The 20,387-nt window shown below is 40.0% G+C and overlaps 1 protein-coding gene across 1 annotated transcript in view; it reads left to right on the top strand.

The window, feature by feature from the left end:
* The window catches only part of diaph3 (diaphanous-related formin 3), a 433,509-nt gene that overhangs the window by 355,997 nt on the left and 57,125 nt on the right, over nt 1-20,387 (top strand). The gene's annotated exons all lie outside the window — the stretch shown is intronic.

The raw sequence follows: 20,387 nt of genomic DNA, 5'->3' as shown, positions 1-20,387 counted from the left end.
TTAGGGTGAGTGATTAATTCAAGAAGTGCCTGCACAGGAGCGCTGACTGAACACACACATGTACTCAAATTTAACTCAGATTTTTAATTTAAAACCCACACAACAACTAAGAACTCTGCATGTTTTTCAAAGGTCTGTGTAGCTGGAACCGTTTTGAGTAGTAGCCTTTTCTGTTGGCATGCCTGTCCAATCATTCTCCTTGATGTAGTCTTGTTAATTTGTATATAATAAGTATGTATGTGTTAGGGCTTGAACGATATATTGGTTGGCTGATAAAATTAGTCAATGTTAAAGAAAAATTGTTTTTGTGAAAAGTGGGATATACAGATCCAAGATAGTTGGTGTCCAAATTTTTTTGTTTGTTTGTTTTGGTTTGATTTTGTTTGGTTCAGGTTTCCAATTTATTTTTTTAGCATTGGAGCTACAAGGATTAAGTTGCTAACAAACGCTAGAAGACAACAGTCAACCAAATCTTTTTCTGTGAGTACTTCCTGTTCATCCTGTAAAAACTTCTCTTAACCTACTCAAACTTCATTAAGGTCACTCAGACTTGCCAATATGGTTTAGGACGCTGTTTGACTTTCTGTGAACTGTTAAAATGCACTGTGTAACTAAACGCAGAGGGCATCCATTTTAGACAACAGGTGTTGTGGCACATTCTGGCTCCCCTTCGAGCACATACAGGTCACAAAGGCATTAGGACATGATTCACGATTTATGTTGTTTCTACTTATAAATCACAGTTAATGTTGTTTTTTTAACTTAAGAGAACCGTTCATAAGAAAGAACAACAAAAATCGAGTATGTAATCTAGAGTCCCTATGTCTGCGCATCATGTGTATATGCAATTCTGCGGGGGGATTGAAATTCGGCATAACACTTTAATAAGTGACCTTAATGCAGAGCTGGATGTGGTTTGAGTGAGTTGAGTGAGATTTTGGGCATGTACTTTTAGAAAGTAATTGGGTGACCATTGACTTCTAGTGTTTGTTGGCAACATTAGCCTTATAGCTCTGGTTTTTAACCAAAAAAGCAAAGTTTGGACACCAAATGTTTTTTTTGTTGTTTTTTCCCCCCATGAAAATCCCATTAATAAAGCACCAATACTGCTTTGAAGATGCTTGCTTTATATTATAAAGACCACACTTCAAGTTATATATAGTTTAAAACTGTTAATTTCAGAGGATTTCTATGATGTAATGTTCTTATTCTATGATCTAATGTTCTTATTCGACTTGCAGAGTCTGGCAAACTAAAACTAGCAAACTTAGCTACAATAAATTGTCATGGTTAAAGTAATAAAGACATAGTAAATGTTTGTAAACTGTCAGCATTACAGTAAGGGAAGCCCCACCCCTAAGGTCTCTAAAATTTTGTATTTGTGAGTTTCTACTATTTATATGTATTTATGAAATGTAACAAATGAGCCCTTGCAATGAAAAACATATATGAGTATATATGACATTTCTTGAAAAAAATCATAGAAAATCATATAAGCATGTTATAGCATTGTTTGATGCCCTGTGTTTAAAATTAAGGGGTCACTAAAACACAAATAAAGCATAGTTTATTATGGAATGGTTAATACGTGGTTTTTCATTGGAGGGGCTCAATTTACATCTGATAATCACACTATTATTATTCTCATTTGAAGTTCACAGTTGACAGCTAACAATAATACCAGTCTGTGTTTAAGTAAAACCATTGAGTGTTTAATTTTTGACCATAATAAATTGTATTTATTATAGCTAAAGTATAGTTTTTAGACCGGTCAAGTGCTAGTCTCTCAAGTGTGTATTTTATGTGACTGTCTGTGTGTGTGTATGTGTGTTAGCGTGTGTGTGTGTGTAAGAGAGTGAGAGACAGGGGTATGCTCCTCTTGGTGTGAAGCATGCATGTGTGTAGTCTGTTCTAGTGTTGGGATGTTGTAAGCAGTGAGGGCGATGTTTCTCACACGGTGGTGATGAGCTAATTAAAGCCAGCACAGCGGAGGTGTTGAATATTAATGTACGTCCATGGGAGCGTGCGTGTGCGTGTGTGTGCGTGTGTGTGCGTGTGTGTGTGTGTGTGTGTGTGTGTGTGTGCTGGTGCTAATGAAGGGGTGTGTGTCAGCCCTCGCGGGTCAGTGCTGATGGTGTGTGGGGCATATTTAAGCCACACTGGTGTGTTCAGTGGGAGCAGGTTAATTATTAAACATGTTGACATGCTGTGGAGCTGGACGCAGTGCTCTGTACTTATTTTATTCCATACTGGAAGTTATCTCAGTCCACCAAGGCTTATATTTTTTGGTCTTTTGTTTTTCAGTCAAATTTTGTTTTCCTTTATGTATTTGTTTATATTTTTTCTGTTTTTATTGGTTTTAATCTTCCTCTCTTTTGCTTTTACTCTGAATTATTCATTTATTATTTAGTCAGTTAGTTAGTTAGTTATAGCATGTCATATATATCACAAAAGTTTAGGCACCCCTGACCAAATGACATATTTTGTTGAATTTTGAAGTGAAAAGAAATAAACACAACCTCTGCAGCATTTTTTTTTTTCTGCAAATGTTTGTGCACAGTTACTTTATATTTGATAGAGCAAAAATTAAAATAGTAAGTAATTTGACACACAAAGTCTAGTGTTAAAGTCTGAACACTCTACTAAAGCAGTCCTCGGTCACACCCTTTTTTGGCAAATATCACAGCTTGATAACACCTTTTGTAGCCTGGAGTCTTTCTGTTCTTGTTTTAGGAATTTTCACCCGCTCGTCCTTGAACACTTCTAGTTTACGATATTCTTGGTTTGTCTTGCATACGCAGCATGTTTAAGATGTACCCAACAGATTTTCTGTCCCCATAAGTCTAGGGACTGTGAGGGCCATTCCAGAAGCTTCAGTTTACATTTCTTGAAGTAATGCATGATGCATTTTGAGGTATGTAGTGGATCATTGACCTGTTGTAGAAGCCAGCCTCTTTGCAGCTTCAGTCACTTGAGTTTGTTCTTCCATCTACTTATGCAGTGTTTCCTGTGCCACCTCCAACCCAAAAGCATATTAGATCCAATTTTGACAAGGTGTGCTTTTCATCAAATGCTGTTCCTTTTTTGTCCAAACATGCCTTTGGTGATTATGGCCAAAGAGTTCCGTTTTTACCTATCGGTCCACAGCCAACTATATCTTGCTTATCAGGGTGGAAGTGTGAACAGAAACTCCTGTAGGTTTTTCCAGATATGAAAAGATGCAAGAGCAGCACTTGATCCTCTTCAATCTCTCAGAGATAAAGCTTTAAGTGCTGTTTATCTGATGGCGAAAGTTTTGGCCCTCTACCAGGTCTTGCATGGTTGTTAGGAGACCACTTTCTCCAATTTTTAAACTCTAGATTAAAACTCACTCTCACCTTTGAAACTCATTCTCTCTTTGTAGCTGTCCCTCTGGTTCACAAACATCTAACCGTGTCTGTGGGTCAAAGGCTCCTTCTTCCTCCTGGTGGTGATAATGACAAGCCGAATAAAGCCTGAGTGCAAAGCTCACCTTTTCCACAGAATTGGGCTGCTCGTGCCCCAGCAGTTGAAGGCGCAAGCAGAGGGTTTAATGAGCAGGCCTGAGTCACTGCAGACAACTCTGATTATCCTGTCCTCTCACCTTCTGCTTAGACCGCTCTGCTGGAGAGCAGCTATAACTCAACAGCAGTGGTCCACACAATCATTTTACAGTGGGCATGACCTCAGACTCATCCTCATCTAGGCAAAGGACTTTTTGTTAGGAATGTCTCAGTCTAATTTTCTTTTTTTTTCTTTTTTTTTGCCCCCAATTTAATATTTCCTTTAATGCTCAGCAGTGTTAATTTAGGTAAGATGTTCTAGTCTGCTTATTACTTTAACAGTACTATTATAAACTTATTTCAAATTTAGATCTTGCTGATGTCTTGTATTTTTTGGACTACTTCAGTAAAATAACCATTTTAAAGTGTCAAATTACATATTTTAAAAATCCAGTACTGAGGGACAACAAGTGGTCCGTAGTGGGCCGATGATGGCACTTTGGCACTTTAATAAAAATCAGTGAAAAAATAACTGACTTCACAATTAAAAAAAAAATGTTTTCAGATAGTAAAAATATTAATCCAAGCCCTGTTGTGAGAGTTTGTTTTCTGCATGTTTCTGGTGGCATGGTGCTTGTGTCAAGTGTTAAAAATATGCTTGAAGCCATGGACTTTTTACATGCAGCTAATTTCACCATGTTTTTAATAAAACTAGCTCATACGCAGTCAAGGCCCAGATGTAATGAGTTTTCGTTTTCTACAACTAAATAGTTTCACACTCCAGACCACTTCGTTACCTTCTGAAAACTTGCCTAACTACCACAGGTTGTGGATAATGTCAGTTTCTGGCACATCTATGACAGCAGTGTAAATAGAGCACAGAAAATGTAACCAAGGATTGGAACTGGACCAGGCTTAAAGCAGCCAAACCTGATCCATTAAAATATTCCTGGATTGGCTTGGATGGGGACATGCCTGGTTTTTATTCTTGATTTATATAGTTTTTAATATCCTGTGATCTGTTAGTGCTCTGTGACATTACTGTTTGAACATTTACAGTGGTCTGTTGTGAGAGTTTTCAGACAAAATTTTTGAGTATACAGTTTTTATTTTTCACATTTAGCAATTAGTCCTAATGTTCACCAACTACATTATTTAAGCAATTGTTTTTTAGCTAATGCTAAAGCCTCAAGACTCACACAGACACTGTACTAAAGGGCTGTGCTAGACTGATATGGCAAATCAATTTATATTTTGAGTTCCACAATTTGTTTTTATTTAAAATATGAACTGAATATTTATTTATTTTATTGCATCCTAATGAAAGTTATTAAATGAACAGATCTGTGGCCAGTTTGTGTGGGCATGACATATTTCATGGGCACAATAATGTTTGTCTGCACATATTTGCGGACCACCGCTGTAGAAGAAAGCAGGGTTGAAGTTTGGTGAGTGCCTTGTCTCCTTTCATTTGGTTGAGGTTGGTTGTGAAGTGTGTTCTGGCAAAGTTGGCGTCCTGTGTGGTTAGCTGCAAGACAAGAAACATGATTTTTGCCCAAGCTCTGAAATCTTGCTAGAGGCCATTCACACATATCTGCTCTCTCCGCATTCAGAGTAGATTATGCTTTACACCAGGTCTCTAAGTGCACTGCGCTTTATCTCTTCTTTTCTTTCTCTCTCTCCATCTTTCACTCCCTTGATCTCACCCATTTCCTCCTACTCTATCTCTTATCCTTATTTTCTTCATCCTTTCTCTCATATTTTCTCTCTTGTATTCTCTCTCTCTTTCTCTCTCATCCTCCATCTCTGTCTCTATCTCTCATCCTCCCTCTTTCTCCTCTCTCTGTCTTCTCTCTGTCACTCTTTCTCTTCCTCTCTTCTTTCTCTTATTCCTCATCAGTGGAGTCCTAAAGATAATTCTTCACATCCTGTGAAGCTGAGATGTACTTGGCTTCTCTCTCTTTCTCATTGTGTCCCTATCTCTCTCTATCTCTGTGGACTTGTCTAGAAGAGTGTAGTGAGTTATGGAGATTCTTGAGCAGAGAAGAAAACGAATGCAGGAATGCATGCAGTAGTAAGACAGTTATAGACTAATCAGGCCGTTTACACAATTCAGAGTGATCTGTAGGGGGTCTCTAATCTCTGATTGCTCCCCTTCCCTGCTTCCAGTCTACACAATGACTCTGCATGCTGGCCCTAATGCAGGCCAGTGCTGGATAGGCCTGGCACAGGAGGCTTTCTCACTCTCTGAGAGTGAGAGTGGCTAAGAGGGAAGTGGAAATGGTGATATAGAAGTAAGACAACATTACTGAGGAGCCAGTGCGTGAAAATCAGGAGGGGAAGTAAGGGGCTCGAGATAAGGAGGTCAAAATAGGGAGATGTGAAGACTGTCTACATAACAGTGGGTAAAATATGGAGATTGAGGAGAGTAGTGGCGGAAAGGTGAGAGAGGAGGAGGGCAGATAAGGGATAAGAGCGGCTTTGGCCATGAAATCCTCCGTTAGCATGGTAAAACTCTGCCAGCTTCCTCTTTCCATCTCTCTGGTGCTCCGCAGATGGAGCCTGCGCCAATCCGGCTCACGTTGTGAGCCCTAGCTGCCGTTACCTTCGACAGATGGGTCGCAATCCTGGCCGGCGTTCAAGCAGCACACTGCCCTAATGGAGAGAAGGAAGGATGGAACAGCGGCCGGTATTGTTGGAGTGAGATGAGCGAGACTTCATGCTTTTTTGTGCTAATTGAATTTTACCCTGCCTCTTATCTCAGAGCTTGTGCGCGGGCAAGGCCCTCCCATAGTGGCTCGTCTGCCGATATCTCTCCCTGAGCTGGGGCTTCTGGGAGGCACAACGGGATTGTTCCTGGACGCATTAGTCAGAGCTCCAGGCGGGAGGGGGTGGCCCACCCCGCACCCTGCAGCCACCGTGGCAGTGTAATTCTCAGGCTGTGTTCACATCACAAGCCTTACTGCACACTTTTTTTCTTTTTCTTTTCTTTTTTTTGCTCAAATCCAGTGTTTTTGTTTTGACAGTTCACATTCATGTTTGTTGCATATCTGTCATTATGAACACACCTCTGCCCTGAAAGAAATTTGATCATGACTGGCTGCTGACATGCTCCTGGCACTGGGTGATGTGATGTTTAGGAAAAGAATCAGTTTTTGTGTTTACACATCAGAAATCTACAGAGCCCCGATGGTGACATCCTGTATAAATAAAAATAATGCATGGCCACAACTTAGTAAGGCATGATCTTATTCCCATGCCTTACTAAGCCGTAGCCACACATTAGAATCTCGTTTCCACGTGTTAATAAGGCATGGCCACGCATTATTTTTATTTATCTGGGATGTCAAGAGCAGGGCTCCGTGGAAATCTGATTTGTTTCACATTCAGGCAAAAAATTCAGTTTGTTCCACGTCAGACCTGTAATGTGAGCACAACTTCCATGCACTGGAGCATCTGACAGGTAGATGGCAAACAGCAACTGTGAACTGTGCATGCAAAGAAGGCAGAATTGTGGATTTTCAATCAATTAATAACACGTTTTTATCAATTACACTCTTTTGTTTGTAAGTAGAAGAGGAGATTTTGTTGTGATTTGTTGGGTGTAGTCTTGTTATTTTGTGGAAACCATCCATTTTTGCCACACTTTTTACATTACTTGACATCAGAACAGACTGTAAGACAAAATTGTATTGTTACAGAAATCGAATGTAAGTGTATTTTATTTTGCAACTAAGAGATCAGTTGTATGCAGCGTTGTGCAAAAGTCATTGACCACCCTCGATTCATTTGATTTCAAGTAACAACTTCCAGTAAGTACAATTTATTAATTAATTTTGAGTGACAGGAAAAAAGCAAGTAACAATTTACAGAAAGTTATGCAGAAGCTTCAACAACTAAATATCAGATTTAAATCAGATTGTACAGTACTGTATTTATTTATGTTTAAACAGTAAAACAAAACAACAGTAAAGACACTAGACCTCTAAGGTAAACAAATTACTTTAAGCAAATTTTGTGTGTATTTGATTTGTCAGATTGCATCTAAACCACAAAGGCACTCTCTTTCTCTCCCTCTCTCTTTCTCTCTTTTTCTCTGTTCTCTCACAGTCCCTCTTGCTACTTGCTCTTTCTTCCTTCTTTCTTCTCGTTCTCCCTGTCTGTCTATAGTGTAGTGATTGATGTGAGACGGGCTGGGCAGCTGAGTGGCAGTTTAGTGTCTGGCTGGCGGTGTGCTGTCTTTGTGATCGTGTGTGGGCTGTGGGAGATGATTTGGGGAAACATGCACAGCATTGTTTATTGTTTAGACTCATCTGAGAAAAGGGGAGGGGAGATGGGGGCTGGCAGTGACAGAGACTTCAACACTACTTCAGAAATCACATGATTACAGCCCCTCCAGCACACTTACTTTCATATCTCTGCTACATCTTGATTGGCTAAGTGCCGTTGTTTTGGCGAGATTTTGTCTGGGGAAATTATTACACAAACATGAGAGGTTTGTGGTAATTGACCCAGCTGTAGCCCCATCCCTTCCTTAAGTGCTTTTGCCTGCTAGGTCAAGCACTTGATGAAATACATCGTCCTTATGGAGCAAATTGTGTTTTAAGATTTCCTTAACCCTCTCAGGTCCCCTGTGGGTGTTTGCACGCCTTGTGTTTTTGTCTTGTCTTGTTTAGCATGGTATATGTCACCGTAGACCTGAAGACACTATGTTTTTTCACTGAGCTGCCCACATACAGATGAAATGATGAATAAAGAAGTCTAAACAAGCAGAGAAATTCTGTTGGAATTGTGGATTCCAAACTTTCAGTCAGTTTCTCATTAGCGTTCAGAAGAAGTTTATTATGATTTGAATTTAAATAGAAAGTTATGTTTGTGTGCAGTTTTGTTGGGCAGAAAGAAAAACAATGAATTACTTTCATGTAGGGCTGAAAGATTGATCATTTTTACATTGAAATCGCAATTTGAAAGAGCTTTTCAAATCACAAGAGCTCCAAGTTTAATTATAACCTACATTTTTCAAAGTTAATGTGGTCTTGACAACTTTTAAGTGGGGAGTTTTAACCTAATAGCACAGAGCTTTTGATCTGCCTGTCTGGAGCATTCAACGTTCAAGCGTTAAGTCCAAACAATGGGTGCACTGGTCATCTTGGTAAAAAAGAAAGCCCGAAGCTTAATGTATAGAAAAGAATTACATTAAATTACAATTCTGAAGTGCAAACCCAGACCTGTTGATATAAAATGTAAATCAAATGTAACTAGTTCATGTGATTCACTGCAATTCACATGCAGTTAATTATGTATTGTAAATCAAATGTGTAGCAGAATGGCAATAATAATTCTAGACTAAGGGAAAGTATGAAATAAGTACATCTGTGCATGATTGAACACGTTTTTGCCTCCCAAAAGATGCTACTGGCTGAGAGGTTTGAATCCTCCATGGCTTGAAGTCAGTGGAGCACTTCTGGCACTGTTGTTGTGCTCTCATTGTGTGGGAAGAATGGCTTAGTTTCTTTTTCTCTATCGATAAAGGAAAGGTTATGTTGAGTTGTGTGAGCAGCAGCTGGAAGAGATGTGCTGAATGGCTGCCCGTGTCAGGAGAATAGCACTTGTTAGCCCTTATCCTTTCAGGTTAGCACCTAAGGGAGTCCTAAAGCACGCTTGGGAATTGCCTACAACCTCTTCAGAGAGAACAGTCTATATGGAAGGTCAGTTATACAGTCTTTATGACAAATGAACATTTTCAGCATATTGGAATATTACGATGGTGATCTTTAGATGTGAGTCAAAAGCAACTGACACCGCAAAGTAACAAGGACAAGTAACATACTCTAAGATTACAATGCTGTGCATGACAGTATAGCCTGCTGTCAACAACAGTGAAACCAATCTATCAAAGGAGTGGACAGTAGAGTATATGGAGCAGGCAAACAATATCAAACAACCAGATACAGATCACAGGAAAACAGTAGTGCCTGGGACAACTGCTCTATGGCTTAGAGAAGAATAATCTGTAAACCTTACTAAATAAACCTGAATGTGACTGCTCACACACACACATTTTCTAAACCGCTTATCCTTCTGGGTTGCGGGGGTGGGGGCTGCTGGAGCCTATCCCAGCAGTCATTGGGCAGAAGACAGGATACGCCCTGGACAGGTCACCAGTCCATCGCAGGGCAGACAGACAGACATACATATGCATTTATTTAGCATGTCCAATTAGCCTAACTGCATGTCTTTGGACCGTGGGAGGAAACCAGAGTACCCAGAAGAAACTTGTAACATGCAGGTTTGCAACAGGCAAACTCCACACAGAAAGGACCCTGGTCACCCAGCCGGGGAACCAAACACAGGCCCTTCTTGCTGTGATGCATATGTTGTTAAAACCACAGAAATACAAGGCAATATATTAGAATATATTTTGAAATAATACAATCACAGATGATCAGTTGGAAAGTTTCAGTATTTTAGGACATTATACTCATATAATTTTCTTGGTGTGACTTTGGTGTGTAAGATAATAAGATATTATAAGCAAAAAAGGCTGCTGGTGTTCTCTGAACAATGGACTGACCACCCCAGAGTCCAGCCTTTAACATCATGGTATGTGTTCAGGGGCAACAGATTAGTCAGTTGAATGAATGATAAGATGATAGGTTAATCATTTATAGCCATCATTGTTAGTTGCAGCTCTAGTCCAGTGTCCTTAAACCTTTATGATTAAGCCACATTATGTTTGGCCCTTGTGGAATATTTCTGCCCCCAGGCGTCCAATGGGTGGGGTGACGCTTGGCCCAGGGGCAGCTATACCCCTGCCCATGTTCTCCTAATCCCTTCTCACCTTCTCCTCCAGGCCCTGGGGCCTCAGTACCTGCCTCGCTGCTGCCCCAGGCGAGAAGAGTTCATTAGGACAGCACAGGCTGTGATCACCTCCCTCTGAGGTATAAATTAAGCAGGTCTGCCTCTCTGATCCGCCTTAGAATGACCCTCAGCGGGACTACCCCACAGCTCACCGTTATTAACATCCTCTCATCCCACATCATCATCCACACCATTAAGGCAAATTTCCACCGTGCTTCCAACGTTATGCCATCAGGGAGGTTTACAGGTGGTTTTGGTAGCACTTTATACGCCTCTTTCTCTCAATCTTCCTCTCTCTCTCTCCCTCTCTGTCTCCTAAAGCACTGTTGACCCTTCTGTTTTCCCGATATAACTCCTGTGTGGCATGACGTGACTGCTGCAGCAGTCATTTCATTGCGCCTCCCTCCTGCTGTGCTTGTTTCTATTAGAGTGCTAGAATTAGAGCTGCAAGTATGCAGTGGCGCTTTTAACGGAAAGCAAAGGAAAACAGTTTCAGCTTTGTAATTGCCTTGCTTGACATTTTGCTGTGTTTTGGTCTCAGGAGATTAACAAATCTCTGTCAGTCCCAGTCTCTCTCCATCTCTTTTCATCTTCACTCTCTCATTTGAGAACATCAGTGGTAAACCTCAGAAATGTGCACAATTCGAGTCTCATGTCACTGAGGTGTGAGTCTGAGTCAAGTCTCTGAGTTGCAAGTCTGAGTCAAGTTTCTGAGTAGCGAGTTTGAGCCAGGTCTCTGGGTTGAGTCTCTGAGTCGAGTCTCTGAGTTGCAAGTCTGAGTCAAATCTCTGGGTCGAGTCTCCGAGTTACAAGTCTGGGTCGAGTCTCTTAGTTGCGAATCTTAGTCGAGCCTCCGAGTTGCGATTCTGAGTCGAGTCTCTGAGTTGCCAGTCTGAGTCATGTCTCTGAGTTGCGAGTCTGGGTCGAGTCTCTGAGTTGCAAGTCTAGGTTGAGTCTCTGAGTTGAAAGTCTGGGTCGAGTCTCTGAGTTGCAAGTCTGAGTCAGGTCTCTGGGTCGAGTCTCTGAGTTGCAAGTCTGAGTCAAGTCTGAACTCTCTTAGGTGCAAAACTGAGTCAAGTCTCTAGGGTTCGAGTTCGATTCATGTCTTGAGTCTCTGAAGTGTGAGTCAGAGTTGAATCTCAAGTCTCTCAGGCTGTTGTCGTGACTACTCAGGGGATGTCTTCCCATAACCAGGCGTGAGGCCACACTAAGTTTAACTTTGCTGCCGCTCTGAGATAATGCTACATTTCACACTTTCCTGTTTCAAAGGTCTTTTGCTTTGCAGCAGTGAGTACAGTTTCCAGGGTAATAATGCAAATTCAGTACAGTATTCATAATGCAGTGCCCTCAAACATCAACACTGCATGACTGTAGTAAATCTGAAAGGTGAAATCACATATGTAAGGTTGGTTATTCCTTTCCAGCATTTTGATTGGAGGTCCTGAAGCAGTCACTTTTGTTTGTGCTTTTTTTCTTCCTGAAAATTTGTCAGTATTAAGTCTTGAGTTTGAGTCATGAGTCAGTTACACATGGTGGTTTTGGTTAAGCGAGTCAGTTAAGCCTAAACCCATGCCTAAAACAAGAGCAGATTGCATAGTTTAGAATTCTTTCACACAGTCAAATATGAGATGTTAGCACCAGCAGGCAAATGGCGTATCCCGTAGTCCCATGTGAGAGCAGTGATGGTACTGGCAGGAGTTTTACATTTATCATAGGGAGAAAGCCAAATAGGCTGCTGTTTGTTAACTTCTATTTTCAAATTAAATCAGCATGCGTGCGTGTCTGCATTTTCATGCTGGCAGAGGCGAGTGCGAGCTTTGGCCAGGGAAGGAAACTAATGAACGGGAATGGACAGAATGGCAATGTGATGGAGTGAGAGAGAGACGGGGGAGTGAAACAGAGACAGAAAGCTGTTTAAATAAGTCTGGGAGATAGATACCCCCACCAGCGAATCAGCCTTGCTGTGGCCAGTGCTAAGCGTCCTCGATTTGCTCAAACAATAAAATCTTCGCTGGTATCTCCTTTATGCAAGCCCCCCTATTAGCATCTCCGGAGTTTGCGTTCAAATTGGCCTGAGATGGGAGAGCTCATTAATGCAATACAGCCGTACACTGAGACAAATTACAGCTGCAGCACACTGATTGCCTGGAGTGGGAGGAGGTTTGTGTGAGTGTGTATGCCCACATGCATCATATTGCATATGCAATTGCACTGTTGCATTGAATCGCATTATTTTGGCTGTTTGTTTATTAAATAATTCCTCTTTAGAATAATAGTGTTAACAGTGTTTCATAACACTTCGCCTGTGTCATCTGTTCTTACCGCCAGAGGGCAGTTTGCTACTCGGGTCAAGATTTTAATAGATATAAGGCCACACAGAAATGGGAGGACATAGAGAAGTGTGGATATGCACAACAATGTAAGATCGCTGTTGTGTCTATTGTAATAAAACCTTGGGGAAGAAATAACAGATGTTCGGCAACATTTCAGCATAGAGAAACATTATAATGTCCATGTAATGCACATTTTAAGCCTTAATAAGCCAGTAGATGGTAAACTCCATGCTCATTACTCCATTAAACAGTAACTGGGGTGAATTAAACAGGTTCCAGAGCACATTTAATTGTGTATTGCACATCATATTTTTTGCACATTTTCTGCCTTTATTAAGCTTTATTGAGACAATAGCTGGTAACAAACTTGTTAAATCAATAAATACTAATTAACTGGTTGCCCATTACTATGTTAAAGAGTAACTACAACCTAAGACCTTTTTTTTTAAATGCACTGCTCTGTACTAATAAAATATACCAGCCTTGCTTGAAATGTGAACATCTTTCCAAACTGAAAAAATAATATTTGTATCGTGGTCAGTTCTGCCTCTGCAGCACCCCTCTGGTTCAGTTCTGCTATAGGCACGGATGACATGTCTTTGTACCAAAGTACCATGACACGTCACAGTATGCAGTCAACCAACATCACCGCCCCCTGATGACTCCCTACTTGTGCCATAAATATGATCATAAATATGAAAGCATAGGAGCCTAGAGCGAGGAGATAACCACACTCAGCACCACCTCACAAGGCTGCGATATGCCAGATGTCTGTACCTACTGTAAATAACCCAATTAATCATTTTAGTTTGTAATAAAGTTATGAGTAGCACATTTATTGATAATGTTCAGCGTATGACTAGGTAACCTGAAGGACCAATTAAGTGAGGATTCTTGCAGGTTTCCATAAAGCTGCTGATGTTGCATCCGATTCACGTTTCCCTTCACAAATCAAACCCTCAGACGTGCAACTCGCAGAACAGAAATCAACGGCAAGCAACACTAGAACTACAGAAAGTGAAACAGTTCAGGAAAGGTTAACATTAAATGGTCATTGTTACTGACTGTGTCAACCTCTCATCCGTACAGCCTTTTTTTTTTTGCTTTCTGTAGTTCCAGTGTAGTTTGCTGTTGATTTCTGTTCAGTGAGTGCGCGCCCAAGGTTTGATTTATGAAGGGAGACAATTTGAGTGGGAACTGAATCGGATGTCACACCGGTAAGTCCCATGAACAGCTTGCAGTACAGTAAGGATTTAGGGCCACTGCAGCAAACCCTGGCTGGCCGGTGATGCAGTGTGCGACCTTGATGTCAAACTGAATGAAACTTGGACAACATTCAAAGAAATTCATTCAGTTTATTAATTCGGAATTCAGTACATCTAAGAAATCAGGACGTGGGTTTTATCAAATATGGACCTGCTGAGCAGATAATTAGAAGCTACGATAGCTGTCACGGTTTTAGAGAATGTTCTACCATTCGTACGCCTCTCCCGCTCGCCATTTAATCATTTTCTTTAATCTACTACATTAACTCTTCGGCAGCTTGAGTCAGGGCTCATACTGTTAAGGCTCAAGACGCACTGCCTGATCAAAAACACCTTCCCCCGTCAAAGATGAAGGTGGTAGTACAGAAAAATTGTCAACCTTGGAAGTTGCAAAAGTGCCGTTTGATTCTGTCACTCTCCATATTTTCTGGTAGCTAACTTTAGCTATATAAAGCCCCTCCCATTTTTTAGCATTTTTCAAAGTTGAGCCAGGGGTGGAGTTAGCTGAAAATAGTGAGGTGTAGTTACTCTTTAAGGAGTGACTAGGGTAAGTTAAGCAGTTGTAATGCTCTTATAAAGATTTTAAATTTCAGTAGCACATCTTCTAGCTCTTACTTCATAATTAACTAATCATGAACTAATCCAGAGATAAGAGTTGCTTATCACTAATGACTTTAGAATAGACATATAAACTATTACTTCACAATGGAATAAGGAGCTTCCGCTTAATAATTAACAAATCATGTAGTGACCAGGAATTTAATCGTTTGTTTGTAAAATAACATATGTTAATACATATGTAATTAACAATGAACAAAAATCTAAAATTCAGACGTTGTTCTTCATTAGTATGTGAGTTTTGACAAAAGATATCTAAAAAACTAATCTTGTCTGCTAATGCAGTATGTCTTTTGTAAACTCCAATAAAAAGAATGTTAAAAGCTTTAGGCCTCCAAATCAGTTATTAAACATGCAAGCAGCAGTGATTTTCTGATTATGTTACATTTTACAAATGCTGTATAAGTTATATTTAAACTATCTGCAACATTTTTGCAGCCCATAAGTAAACATATACATAATTAATTTCATATAAATATCTGTAAATGCCCAAGTCATTCACAAACTTCTTTACTCTAGAAAAGGAGATATAAGTTCATGAGCAACCTCAGTAAACACTGCCTTTTAGCTCCATTTATAACACTAGACCAGACCACTGTTAAGAATGAAGGTGTAGGTTGGACCATTTTGTTAAACTTAAGGCAAAAACATGCACTGCAAACTGAAGCATTTGGTGTCAGAGTGAGGCTAACTGAAATATGAGAGCTTCTTATACCAAAGACAAGAATAGAAACCACCTGGAAAAAGGGGCATAACAGACTACACACAGGTATAAACACTAATGATAAGGCAGGACTACATGGAAGAAGATGAGGGAGGGTGGGAATTAAGCTGCAAAAACAACTTAGTCATTTGTCAACACAATGTAATGTTAATACATTAATTAATGATGAATAACTCTAAATGCCTCATTATTGGGTCAGTTATGGCATAACAGCTTATAGAAGTCTTATAAACTATTTATAACAATAATTATTATTTGTACCATTCTTTGTAGTCCAGTTAACATACACTATGCATGATAGATATATAAATATCTGAAATATATGTTAATAATATTGGCATATCTGTTAAATATATAATATATAATATTAGTATATCTGTCTTAGTCCCTATATTGAATTGTTACCAAATGGTACCAAAAGGGCAGCTGGCATTTTCAAATGATATTAAAATTTAATATAAAAAAGACGATATGCCAGTGGCAATCTATTTTATTTCTTCTTTCTGACACAGGACAGATCGTATTTGTTACTCACATGGTGTCACTTTAGACCTCCTTGACCTCTCATGCAGCTCTCATGGAACAACTCTTGGCTGTCCCCAATTTCCACTTGCACGTGCAATACCTTTTTCATTGCAGTACCTCCACCCTACCTCAACACATGATTAGAATAAGCAGCGCTTCTTTTGGGCTTTGGTAGCTTTTCATTTATATTTTGGCTGCAGTGGCCACTTTATTCCACTTCATCTCCCTCCTGGCTGAGGATCTGTCCCTTATTGTGAATAGATTGTGACATCAGAAGCGTCTCGCAGCAGGTGGACAGCTGTTTTACTTCAGAGCGCATCAATATTCTGGAACTTGAAGCAGCTCACCTGGCACTGCACCACGTCCTCATGTGGTCACTATGTTCTTGTTAGGGCAAACAACACGTTAAGAATGTTTTACATCAACCCTCAGTATTGGCTTTGCAGCAAGTAATGGCTCTTTTTAACTTGGCTTGAGAGCAACAGACTCCTGAGGCCTTCACAACCGTGGAGACAGTATTTCAGTAAGATGAGCTTAAGCTTGAGCTGAAGAGGTCACACAACATTAACAATTACAGTAATTATCAAGAGCAAATCTTTTGTTAGTAGCTAAAATGTGAGTTTGAGCTTGTTGCCTTAAAATGATCAAGCTGTTTTGTTTGAGCTTTTGTTTGATCTTGTTCAGCAGCAGAGTGGCAATTTTCAGTGACATTATGCAGAATGTAAAAGGCCATAAATTGAGGGGAACACCTTGGGACCAAGAAACTGCAACAGAAAAGGCCACATGTCCTCTGCAGTTTAGAACTGATTTGTTTGTCTTAAATCAGATGTTGATTTAAGGTGATCAGAGCAACCAGAAGAAGCATTTAGTTTTCTTCAAGATAAACAATTGAGGAAGGGAATACAATCCTTATCGGTAATGATTATTGATGGACATTTCAATTAAATTTGATATTCAAGTTTGTGAAGCATTTTTTCTGAAAAATATTCAAAAAATTCCCCTGCTTCAAAAATAAATAAATGAATAAAAATAAAAACATACAAAATCAATATATTTCCATATAAGACTCTTAAGCTACAGGATTTCATGGGCACATCAGGCAGGCACCAGTCTAAAAGGTATCATTCAGCATAAGTAGAGTAAATGGTAGATTCCCCACTGTGTCTGCTTCAGGTTTCCTTTGTGACATAGCGTCTAAGAAGAAGTCACAATATTTTCTATGTCCCGGTTCAGCTGAGTTAAATTATGAAAATATAATTGCTGCGTGTTTTTCCAAGGCTATCTGTTTTTGGTTTTCCAAAGGCGTGTAAAGCTGAATACCGGAGTGACTCGGCTATAATGATGGAAAACAGCTTTTGTAATATGTAAAGAATGTGGTCACGGCTTTGGAAATTACTCCTTTAAAGCATATGTTACAGTGTAAAGTTTGTCCAGCGAGGGCCGCTGTTAGCACGTCTTCATGGACCTACATCAGAAAGAGCTCATGAATGTACATGTTTGTGGTAACATCTATTAAAATGACAAGAGAAATAGTTTTCAAAAAATTTAGCTTACTTTGTATTATATTATCTAGTGTGTGATTTTTTTCATTAAAGATTTTCATTAAAAGTAAAAAAAGCATAGAAACTAAAAAAGAACAGAAAGCATGTCTGATCTGCAGCAGACTTTGTATATTGGCTGGGGGATATTGGTTGCAATCTATAATCAGGATTTTTTAACTACAAGATATTGTGCTATTTTTTTTATATCGCCCAGGCCTGCTCAGCATCTTAGTATTACTATATCACTACATTTAACTCAAACACAAACCACAAATCTGTAGTAGGTATGGCTTAAACATTTTAAAAAGCAGACATTCTGAAATCTTCAAGATAAGCAGACAAGACAAATAGCGTCTTCGTGAACGCTACTGCCCAGTCCCATCCCAATGTGATTAATTTACTAAATGAGGATGAAAGTTTTATTCCATTAAATATATACAAGTAGAGTGCAAGTTAAGCTTGACGTTTGTCAACACATTACAGCATGGTGCTCCTCTTCCAGTATGTGCATTTAGACGGCTGCAGTAGCCATTCTCTCCTTCATTAGATTAGACAGATAAGAAACTGACTAAAATGTAAGACGCAGCCTCTACACTGCTGTCTGGTGGAGTATATAAGTTCTTATAAAAATCTTTATATAATGTAAAATATAACATTTATTTAAATATAAATTTATTATAAATGTATTATTTATACATTTTTTGAACATTTTGATTAATTTATAATAGTGGTCAGTATTGATTGCCATGGAAATATTGCCAGGACATTTATTCCATGTCATGTTCTGACTCACTATATTAACATCTTGGACTGTGTGCAAGCAGGTAAAGTCCTCATAATTTGCAGAAATGCAATCACAGCTGTACCTGGTGTTTGTAATAATTGAGAGTTCCACCCACTCTGTAGGTGAGTAGCACCCTGTTGCTGCTAATTGCTGAGTTTTGGGTGTATTATGGTTTAAATCAGCTTCCATCCCTTCCATCCTCCCCTCCTCTCTGCTGAAAGAGAGTGCAGATTTGCCAGCCCCAGCCACTCCGCCATCCCATCTTGGTGGGATTATCACACCTTTAATGGCTTAAATCCGCTTTTGTTCGGCAAAGAGGAGAGGAGGGAGGGAGAGAAAGGCCGAGCCGAATGAGAGAGGGAGGGAGAGGAGTGCAGGGCTTCCTATGGTTAATCCTCCCGATCCAGCCCCCGCTGGCAAACTTGCGGGACGGGAACAATGGGCCGAGGCGTTGGAGAGATGGAGGGATGGGATTAGAAGACGAGAGCCACACGTGTAACCTTTGCGTCAAAGCAGGGGCGGGACTCCAAGCTGAGATGGAAAGATTATTTATCGCTGTGTTCAGTAATTAGGCCTCTTCCTAGAGAAAGACTGTGTTTACTTTGATCAAACACCATTCTTCACGGCTGAATACGTTCCCTGCTGATGCAGAGCATTTCTGCTTGGTATGTTTGGTGAACCGGTCTGTTATTTGGTAGCAATTGGACCCATATGTTCTGATCTCTTAAACATGAATTTTCTCAAGTAGCTGTTTACTTTCAGAAATGTTTCCAGTGTCATTCCAGCTTCTGATGATTAAGCTGTCTCTCCGGGTTGCCCGGGCCCCGAGCGTCCTCAGCTGAGAGCCGAGCTCTGAGAAGTGCACAAAAAGCAGGGCTTTCCACCATTGCCTCTTTAAAAGCTAATTACCTGTCTTTGAATAGAGTGAGGAGAGATGTGGAGCGTTAAAATAGATCAGGGAGACGGTGCGGGCTCTGATCTTCCTCTTCCAGCCCTGTGCGCTGAAATAATGAAACGCTCAAGTTCAACACCGCAGTTTTCATGTGCAAATTCGACTTTACACATTGACAGTTCCTGTCGGTTTTTCTTGAATGTCTCTCTCTCTCTCTCTCTTTCTCTTCTTTTTGTGTTAGCAGATGTAGTGTTGCCAGTCCACCTCTAATTCGCTCAGTAGCAGTAAAGGAGGTAAAGCAACTGACATTTCCTTTTGTAAATGTAATGGAGCTGATTTAGAGATGCAAGACAAGATGACTAAACAACAACAGGAAAACAAATGTGGTTTGAAAGCCGGCTACAACCCACCTTGTAGGGAGTGCTTTCCATGCTGTGAAGCGGGCAGTGCAAGGGGGATTTAGGAGTGGCACAGCAAGGAACGTTAATACCCAGGTATTTTAAGCACAAATATAGACTACGACTTGCTGTACTATCAGATCTCAACATAGACATTTTCCGCTCAGCTTTTCTGTCCAGTCTTTGTTTGTCCACACTGGTGGCTGTAAAGACAGTGTTCTGACAGTCAGCTATGTAAAGTATGGAATGTGATTTAGATCATTTCACTGTACAGTCATCTGCTGTTGTAGCCCATGTGCCTCAATTTTTGACGTGTTGTGTATTCTGAGATGCTTTCCTGCTCACCGTAATTGTACAGGGTGGTTACAGAAGCTACCATGGCCATTGTGTCTGCTCAAACCAGTCTGGCCATTCTCCACAGACCTCACAGCAACAATTTCTGTCTGCAGAACTGCCGCTTACTGATCTTTACCATTAGAAACCATCTGAAAACAAGAGTATTTTTCCATAGCCTTTTTCTATACGTCACTGATTGTTATGGATAGTAAATAAAATGGCTATATTTTTGTTGTAGACATCACAATTCCTGGGTGATAGGAACCAGGAATTGTGGTGTCTACAACATAAATATAGCCATTTTATTTGCTATCCGAAACAATCAGAGAACCTACATGTGTCTTTTTGTTTGTGATGTTGATAAATCTGAAAAAATATATTGTGTTTGGGAACTGTTTTGCCCTTAGAACGTCCTATATGTCCCTCTCTGCCACGAGTGAATTTTGAAATAAATATTTTAGGCTAAAACCTTCTTAAAACTCTCATAAAACAATGTCTCAGACATCAGGCAGCATATCCATAACCATTGCATGTGATAGCTTTTCATGAGGGAGCTTTTAGAGTCATTAAACACTTTAGATGTCTAGTT

This window comes from Colossoma macropomum, unplaced genomic scaffold (assembly GCF_904425465.1).
Source record: "Colossoma macropomum unplaced genomic scaffold, Colossoma_macropomum, whole genome shotgun sequence".
NCBI classification, from domain to species: Eukaryota; Metazoa; Chordata; class Actinopteri; order Characiformes; family Serrasalmidae; genus Colossoma; species Colossoma macropomum.
This window is presented reverse-complemented; position numbering and strand designations above follow the sequence as displayed.